Raw genomic sequence first — 8,110 nt, 5'->3', positions numbered from 1 at the left:
CACTTTCGTTCGTCGCGAGAATCCGTGCGCAGCTTTCACAAATTGGCCAATTAGTAACAGGATCGCGGCATAGCGGGCTTTACTGGCTCGGGGCGGGGCCAGGCAGGCTCGGCCCGCTCATGGTTGCCGACGGGGCCGGGTGGCCCAGCTCAGCGCCACGGCTCGGCGGGGCTGGCCGGGTGGTGCTGCCGCCGCCGGGCTCGCTGGCCCCCCTCTCCCGTCAGCACCGCCCCGCTGCCGCGTTCGCTCGCCCGGCTGGCAGGGCTGCCGCCGCCGGGCTCGCCGTCCGCCCCGCTGCCGCTTTCGCTCGCCCCGCGCCGCGCCTCGCGAGCGCCGCGCCCGCCCCGCGGCGCTTTCGCGGCTCGCGGTTCGCGGCTCGCGGTTCGCGGCTCGCGGTTCGCGGCTCGCGGTTCGCGGCTCGCGGTTCGCGGCTCGCGGTTCGCGGCTCGCGGTTCGCGGCTCGCGGTTCGCGGCTCGCGGCTCGCGGCTCGCGGTTCGCTGTTCGCGGCTCGTGGCGGCGCGCTCGCGGCTCGCGGTTCGCGGCTCGCGGTTCGCGGCTCGCGGCTCGCGGCTCGCGGTTCGCGGCTCGCGGTTCGCGGCTCGCGGTTCGCGGCTCGCGGCTCGCGGCTCGCGGTTCGCGGCTCGCGGTTCGCGGTTCGCGGCTCGTGGCGGCGCGCTCGCGGCTCGCGGTTCGCGGCTCGCGGCTCGCGGCTCGCGGCTCGCGGCTCGCGGTTCGCGGCTCGCGGCTCGCGGCTCGCGGCTCGCGGCTCGCGGTTCGCGGCTCGCGGTTCGCGGCTCGCGGTTCGCGGCTCGCGGTTCGCGGCTCGCGGCTCGCGGTTCGCGGTTCGCGGCTCGCGGTTCGCGGCTCGTGGCGGCGCGCTCGCGGCTCGCGGTTCGCGGCTCGCGGTTCGCGGTTCGCGGCTCGCGGCTCGCGGCTCGCGGTTCGCGGCTCGCGGTTCGCGGCTCGCGGCTCGCGGTTCGCGGCTCGCGGTTCGCGGCTCGCGGTTCGCGGCTCGTGGCGGCGCGCTCGCGGCTCGCGGTTCGCGGCTCGCGGCTCGCGGCTCGCGGTTCGCGGCTCGCGGCTCGCGGCTCGCGGTTCGCGGCTCGCGGTTCGCGGCTCGTGGCGGCGCGCTCGCGGCTCGCGGTTCGCGGCTCGCGGCTCGCGGTTCGCGGCTCGCGGTTCGCGGCTCGCGGTTCGCGGCTCGCGGCTCGCGGCTCACGGCGGCGCGCTCGCGGTTCGCGGTTCGCGGTTCGCGGCTCGCGGCTCGCGGCTCGCGGCTCGCGGTTCGCGGCTCGCGGCTCGCGGCTCGCGGTTCGCGGCTCGCGGTTCGCGGCTCGTGGCGGCGCGCTCGCGGCTCGCGGTTCGCGGCTCGCGGTTCGCGGCTCGCGGCTCGCGGCTCGCGGCTCGCGGTTCGCGGCTCGCGGTTCGCGGCTCGTGGCGGCGCGCTCGCGGCTCGCCGTTCGCGGCTCGCGGCTCGCGGTTCGCGGCTCGCGGTTCGCGGCTCGCGGTTCGCGGCTCGCGGTTCGCGGCTCGCGGCTCGCGGTTCGCGGCTCGCGGCTCGCGGCTCGCGGCTCGCGGCTCGCGGTTCGCGGCTCGCGGCTCGCGGCTCACGGCGGCGCGCTCGCGGCTCGCGGTTCTCAGCTCGCGGCGGCGCTTTCGCGAGCGCCGCTTTCGCTCGCCCCGCCGGCAGGGCTGCCGCCGCCGCCACCAGGCTCGCCGGCCGCCCCCTCCCGTCTGCACCGCCGCCGCGTTTCCTCGCCCTGGCCGGCACTGCAGGCCCCCGCACCGCCGGGCTCCCCCACGCTGCTGGCCCCGATTCTGCTGGGCTTCCCCCGCTGCCAGGCAGCCCCACCCGCCAGCCTTCCTGCTTCTGCCATGCTCCCCTGCACTGCTAGCCCCAGTTCTCCCGGGCTCCCCCGCCCTGCTGGCTCAGGCTCTGCCGCCCGCCCCCGACACTGCTGGCCCCGCCTCTGCCAGGCTTTCCCACCTCTGCCGGGGCCGGCCGGGCTCCAGCTTGGCTTGGGGCTGCCGCGGGCTCTCACTTCCGTGTTGGCAGCTTTTAGAATTTTGTTAATAGATTAGCCGCCCCGGAATATTAGCCGCACTTCCGGGTTTCCACCAAAATTTTGGTCAAATTGGTGCGGCTTGTATTCGTGAAATTACTGTACCTTGTAAATTGTGGGAGAGGCAACTGACCACATTTTAAAAAGCACTTGGGAGCATTTACTCATTAATATTAAATGCTTTGCCATTGTAAGTTGTCCCCGCTGCTGATAGAACAAGGTCACTGAAATGAGATCACTGTCCTGCTGGCTAATGACACTAATTCCTCAGCCATGCTTTCCTCAGGATCTTCTAGCAGAAGTAGGATGTTCTAGTAGAAGATCCATATCTTATGCTGGAACATTTACTCTGTTTTCTGCTGTAATAGTTCCCATGAACTTCAAAACCTTCAAAGCCCTATTATATTTTTCCACTGCAGAAGAATTGAAGTGTATGAAGGGGATATGATCCTACTAACTTATGTTTTCTATCTTAAATTTTAACACCTACTTTACAGTAACATTGGAAAGTATGGTAGCTGGAAGGGATTAGAAGGAAACAAGCTGGTTTGTATCTTATGTGGTAGATTGTATTTTGCAAGGAAATAAATTACTTGACAGAAAATGGCTTTTGTGAAAGGTCTGTTATAGCTACAAAGCAAAAGGAAATGTGTAGTGTGCTTTTTTAAAAAAAAGAAAAGTAGTTACTATCATGCTGCATCTTTTAGCAGAAGTTCTTGGGTACAAATAGGGGCCAGGACAGCTTTCTCGTGATTGCTTGATAGGCCATCATCCTATGAATGCTTCAGGTGTATTTTTATAGTTCTTCTTAAAAAAAAAGGATTTTTAAAAAGTGACTATCTGAATATCTCCAGTATCTTGGGTAGAACAGGAATATAAAAAAAATCTACTAGTTTAATTTTAACCTACTTCTGGATATTGAAGTAGAGGGAAGAAGTGAAAGCATAACCTAAAATAAGTAGGTTTGGGATGTAATTGTCTTAATTTTAATTATTATAGCAACTTTATGGGGTACAACCTGCCTTGCTTCAACCAGGTTTTCATGCAGGATTCTTCCATGCAGTTTGTAAAAAACATTGCAGAGTAAAGAGATATGAACCTTATTGAAGTACATGAGAGTCGTCAGACACTTCAACAATAGGATTTCGTGTTTCTCCACTCTTCCACAGCATTTTCCTCCTCCAGAAATGTTCTGGAGCCAAACCATTATCTCCTGTATCTTGTAAATGTCTGCCTAGAGATGATAATGGCTTACCACTTGGATGAATAACATTCTGTGGGCATTTGAGATTTTCTTCTTTCAGACAATACTCATTTAGTGGAACAACTTGTTTTATGGACCCAGGCATTTATTTTTTCATCTGAAGCTGGTGTCAATCTGATCCAAAGTCTAGGAGAATTAGCTGAAACTTATTTTTCTATGTCCAACTGCCCTGACCTTATTGCGATACAATCAAAATTGCAAAAACATGGGAAAATTATTGATACAAATCATATGTCAGGTGGTTCTGTCTTTACTTGAGAAGCTTGATAAAATAAGCATTCAGAGAACTGCTTTCAATTGTTTTGGGCCACCAAGCTATACCTCCAAATTTTCTTTCCTTCTAAAAGATTTACAGAAACTCTGACCTCCGTGTTCTATGATCAAATTAAGCCTTTTAAGGTATTATTCCCAAATCCTATATAAATGTAAATCCCACTTTAAGTATCTTACAGGTTTTTCCAGGCAGTTGATAGTGATTCCTGATGTCTTGTCTCTGTCCTCAGTGTTGACCCTCTGACTGCCAAGTGGGATTTGGGACTGACCACAGCAGTTTCTGATGTTGCTATATCCAACAGCATTGCTGCTGCTCTGTTGGAAGTTGTGCCTCTCCCTGCTCAGCTCTGAGCAGCCAACCTGTTTGGATTTAGGGCAGGTTGACAGCAGATGGGGCTAACCCTGCTGGGCAAAACTGAGCAGGCACTCCCAGGATGCATGGTCAGCAAGCCTGGGCAAGCATTGCTGCTGGGAACAGCATGTACTTAAGAGTCCCTTGGTTAGAGAAGCTAAATGCCAAGAACACCTAAAATTTAATTGCCTCAGCAGATAGTTGTAGACCAAAATCATGTAGGGGACAGAGGTGAACGTGCACTGAACATAGCAGAAGTCTCCAGTCTGGTCCTTCTTACCTTTGACTGTCCACCTTGTAAACTGAACTGACTACTGAGGTGACGGAAAAACTCACCATTGTGGCATTAAAAAATGTTCTAGTTGCTCTCTGCATGTCTTGTTTAGAAATAGATGCTTTTCAGCCAGGGATTTGCCAAAAGCATTTGGTAGCTGGGTATTCTAGGGTTTATGTGCAACTCTTGAAGAGGCTCCTCAAAGTGAAATATTAAAAATTTTTCATCACCAATACTTATTTGCCAGTAAATGGGAAATGGTCTTCACCTTCAGGTCCTCTACGATCAAATTTCATTCTTTCTGTCCTGAAGCTGCCCTAAACAGTTTTCCAAGTGGAAACTATCACTCTGTTTCTCTTCACAGAACTCAGAACCCTATGGTTCATGTTTTTCCCTCTCTCTGATAAATGTATGGCCCAGACTACAATAAATAAAATACATAATGCTACTATACAGCATCCATGTGTTGTCCTTCAAAGAACAGCTTTACCCATAACAAACTGCTCTTCCTCTGCACTCCACAAAATGCCGAATACAATGCAAAGCATGGGGAAAAGCAAACATGAAAGAGTATGGAATTTCTTTTAAATTCACTTAAACATTTCATGTCAATTTTTTAATAGAATAATGCATAGTTGGTATGAGGACAGCGTGAACCCAGAAGAGAAAAAGCAAAGTTGCAATCAAAGATAACCTTTAAGTTTTAAGCCTCAGTCTGAATTACATATTTTTCTAATCAGAATAACTAATTTTCCATCTTAATTTGTGCATTGTGGAAAAATTCCAGGGACTAAAAGTACAGCAGGAAGTCACATTACTCCAGTCTTGTGCGGCTAGACAGAGACTCAAAGATCAGAAAGCATTATGTATAATGAGGTCTGAATACCCCATCTTAATCTTTCAATATAGTGTTTTTAACTCTGCTGAGTTTAACTCTACAGCAGTTCTTATTTTTGAAGTTGTTCAGTCTTGATTTAAACTCTTTGCATGTTTGCAGGTCCATTACAGTTGTACATAAATTATTCTAGAGTTGAGATACTGTGAAAAGACTGACTTTTTGAATTTGTTTAGCTTTGTCTTTTCCCTGTTAGCTCAGATTACTCACTTTTTGGTCTGGGTTAAAGATATTTATTCTTCATGAGATCTTTTATCAAATTTGTAGAAAGCCCAAACATGAGACAACCACCTCTTGTTCTCCTCTTTCATGGGCTAAAGAGATTCTACATACAAAACCAAAAACAGCCAAGGAAGTGCTTCATTCCTTCACATTAAAGAGCCACAGTAGTAGCTCCACTTACAATAACACCCAAGCCACTCTGTCTTTACTTCAGTCAGGTTTATGGTTTACTTCTCTTGTCTGAAGAATGACTGAATCCTTTGCAAAGTATCTTCAACCACCCACTTCTGTGCCATCCCTGGATTTTTTCATTTGGGTCATGAATTATGTAACTCCCTGGTTCCCTCCTAAGTGTGCTCTCACGTTGTGTTGTGAGTGTGGCAGGGGAGGAGGTGGGCACAAACCCAAGCAGCAAAGACAAGGCTGACCTAGGAGAGCTGATCATTCTTACATCCACGTGCCTGTAACTGTGACAAACCTGTCATGGTTGGGGTTTTATCCCCCTAGTTGTAATATCATTATGATAAAAATACCAGGTTATTCTCCTATTCCTGTTCTTGCAAAAGGTGTTAAATATCCAAAAACCAGACTAATAATGGTCCATGTGCCTGTAAAGCCAGCAACAGCAAGGTGGGCTGTGTTGACAGGAGTTTAGCAGATATTGTCAGAGTGCATTACTGAATTATTCAGTGTCACTGTTATGTTCGTTCTGCTGATTTTCATGGATTCACTGACAGAGGAAGTGACAGTTTGTACACTGAGATCAAGAGATCCCTTGGATTCTTGAAAACAACTCGTGACTGACATAACTGCAATGAGATCTTATTTGCTTGAATGAACTGATTTGCTGTAAGTAGTTGACAGCAAGGCAATTATGTGAAAATTGGAAGTGTTACATCATAAGGAATTGGCTGTTTGTACACATCCAGTTGTTTGAAGAAGAAGGACTGGAAGAGTGATAAAGGGAAGCCTGATGTTTGCACAAGTTGGGGGAAAACAATCACCTTAAGTGTGAAAGAACAAAGTACATTGCGTAAGACGGGCAAGTGACAGGAGAAATTAATATTCATCCAGTTGTTACATGCTTAGAAGAAAGAGTAGGGCTTGGGAGGGCCATGTTGCACCTTTGTATCAGACTCACATCTATACACTCCTATTTTTTCCTCTGTGCAATGGGACAGTTGTCCATGCTTGCCAATTCTGATTAAGAGAGGGTGTGAATTTGAAGGCTCTTCCTGGTCCTTCTCTTTGTGGACACTCTTCTTCCACCTGATTAATCAGCTCCTGAAAAGAAGTCAGTTTTGACACAGTATTGAGATTAACCAGAATAAGGTTTTCTTGTTTCAGAATAAGGCTGGTTTTGCACTGGCTTGTTCAGAAACGGCTATTCTGGAAAAAAAGAACAGCTATTCGAACAGCCCTACAGTGACTCCACTACGTAGGTGAATCTTCAGGAAAGTAATGCAAGACTGCTGGGGGAGTGGTACAACATAAAAGCAAGGATACTCTCAAGCATAAAGCAGCAGGAAAAAAAAATTATCCATAAAAATTAATTTCCTTATCTCAGCACCCCCAGCCATACCAGTTAGAAAGCACAACACAGAGAAGGGCTCTGGTTTTGAGTCACACAGCCGATGGATGGTTTGGCTGTCTGTGTTTGGCTTCTGCCCCTCCAAGGCTGAAGGGACTGCTGCTGCTTCCCCTCCTCCTGGTGGCAGAGCCCTCCTCACCCCTCTGCTGAGTGAGAAAGAATTCCACTCACGGCTTTCCTGCCACATGCAGCCCCAAGGGACTGAGGATATTCCTGCAGTGTCCCCATTCCCAGAGGGTCTCTGTGCCTGCATCCCTGCACCTCTACCACTCCAAGCACATCCCTGCATGCAGCCTCCCACTACCTTCTGCCCCAGAGGGCCCACAGTGGGTCCCCTACTGTGCTCACACAGCTGAAGTGCCCAAAAAAGCAAGTTCTGTCTGTGCTTTTATGGGCTTGCTGTGCACCCAGCAGGGACACCACCTTGGGCCACCCCTACCACGGGGCGTGCGTGCAGCCTTCCTTTTCATTTTCGCCCTGGGAGGCGGAGAAGAGCGAGTTTTAAATACAATGCTGCTAAGCACAGCCTGTCTGATTGCAGATGCAGATGGAGCTCCTGGCTTAGTCCTGGCACAAGCAAGTTAAGGACAAAAGGTCTTCGTTCCTCTTATGCAAAGAGACAATTTCTGTGGCAGCTGAGGGCAGCATTAGTATTCATGCCTTGGCTGGTCTGGCAGCAAGGCGGCTAACTTGATGTTAACTGTGGCACAATGACTGGGCTTTATGGGCTGTTTCTTAATGTATATCACAGGTAGCCAACCAAATGTCTCTTTATCCTATTTTCCTTGGAGTTCCTGCTCTCCTACCTGCTCAAACAACGGCCTTGGGTTTTTCTTGCAATGGTAGTGGTTTTTTAAGAGCCACAGGCAGGTTCTCTACTTGGCTTATTTATTGTCCTGTTGTAATTTTGTGTTGGTTTATTTCCCAGCTGACCAAAGTTCCTCTTAAACTCAAGTAATCTGTGTTTACAAATATTTTATTGTGTAATATACTAAAGCTTTTTCCCAGCATTTGAACTGGACCATAGATTTGCTGCTGAGACATTTCCACATTGTATGCATTAGAAACGTGTTACCCTGAATGACTAATGGAAATTATTTCTGCTCCAGGAAGCAAAATGATGCTGAGTGAAAGAGAGAAGAGGGTTTATATGGAAACAAGAGCATATTCCCCTT

The sequence above is a fragment of the Catharus ustulatus genome, chromosome 3, assembly GCF_009819885.2.
Source record: "Catharus ustulatus isolate bCatUst1 chromosome 3, bCatUst1.pri.v2, whole genome shotgun sequence".
Lineage (NCBI taxonomy): Eukaryota > Metazoa > Chordata > Aves > Passeriformes > Turdidae > Catharus > Catharus ustulatus.
The sequence above is the reverse complement of the archived record's forward strand: the minus strand, read 5'-3'. Positions refer to the sequence as shown.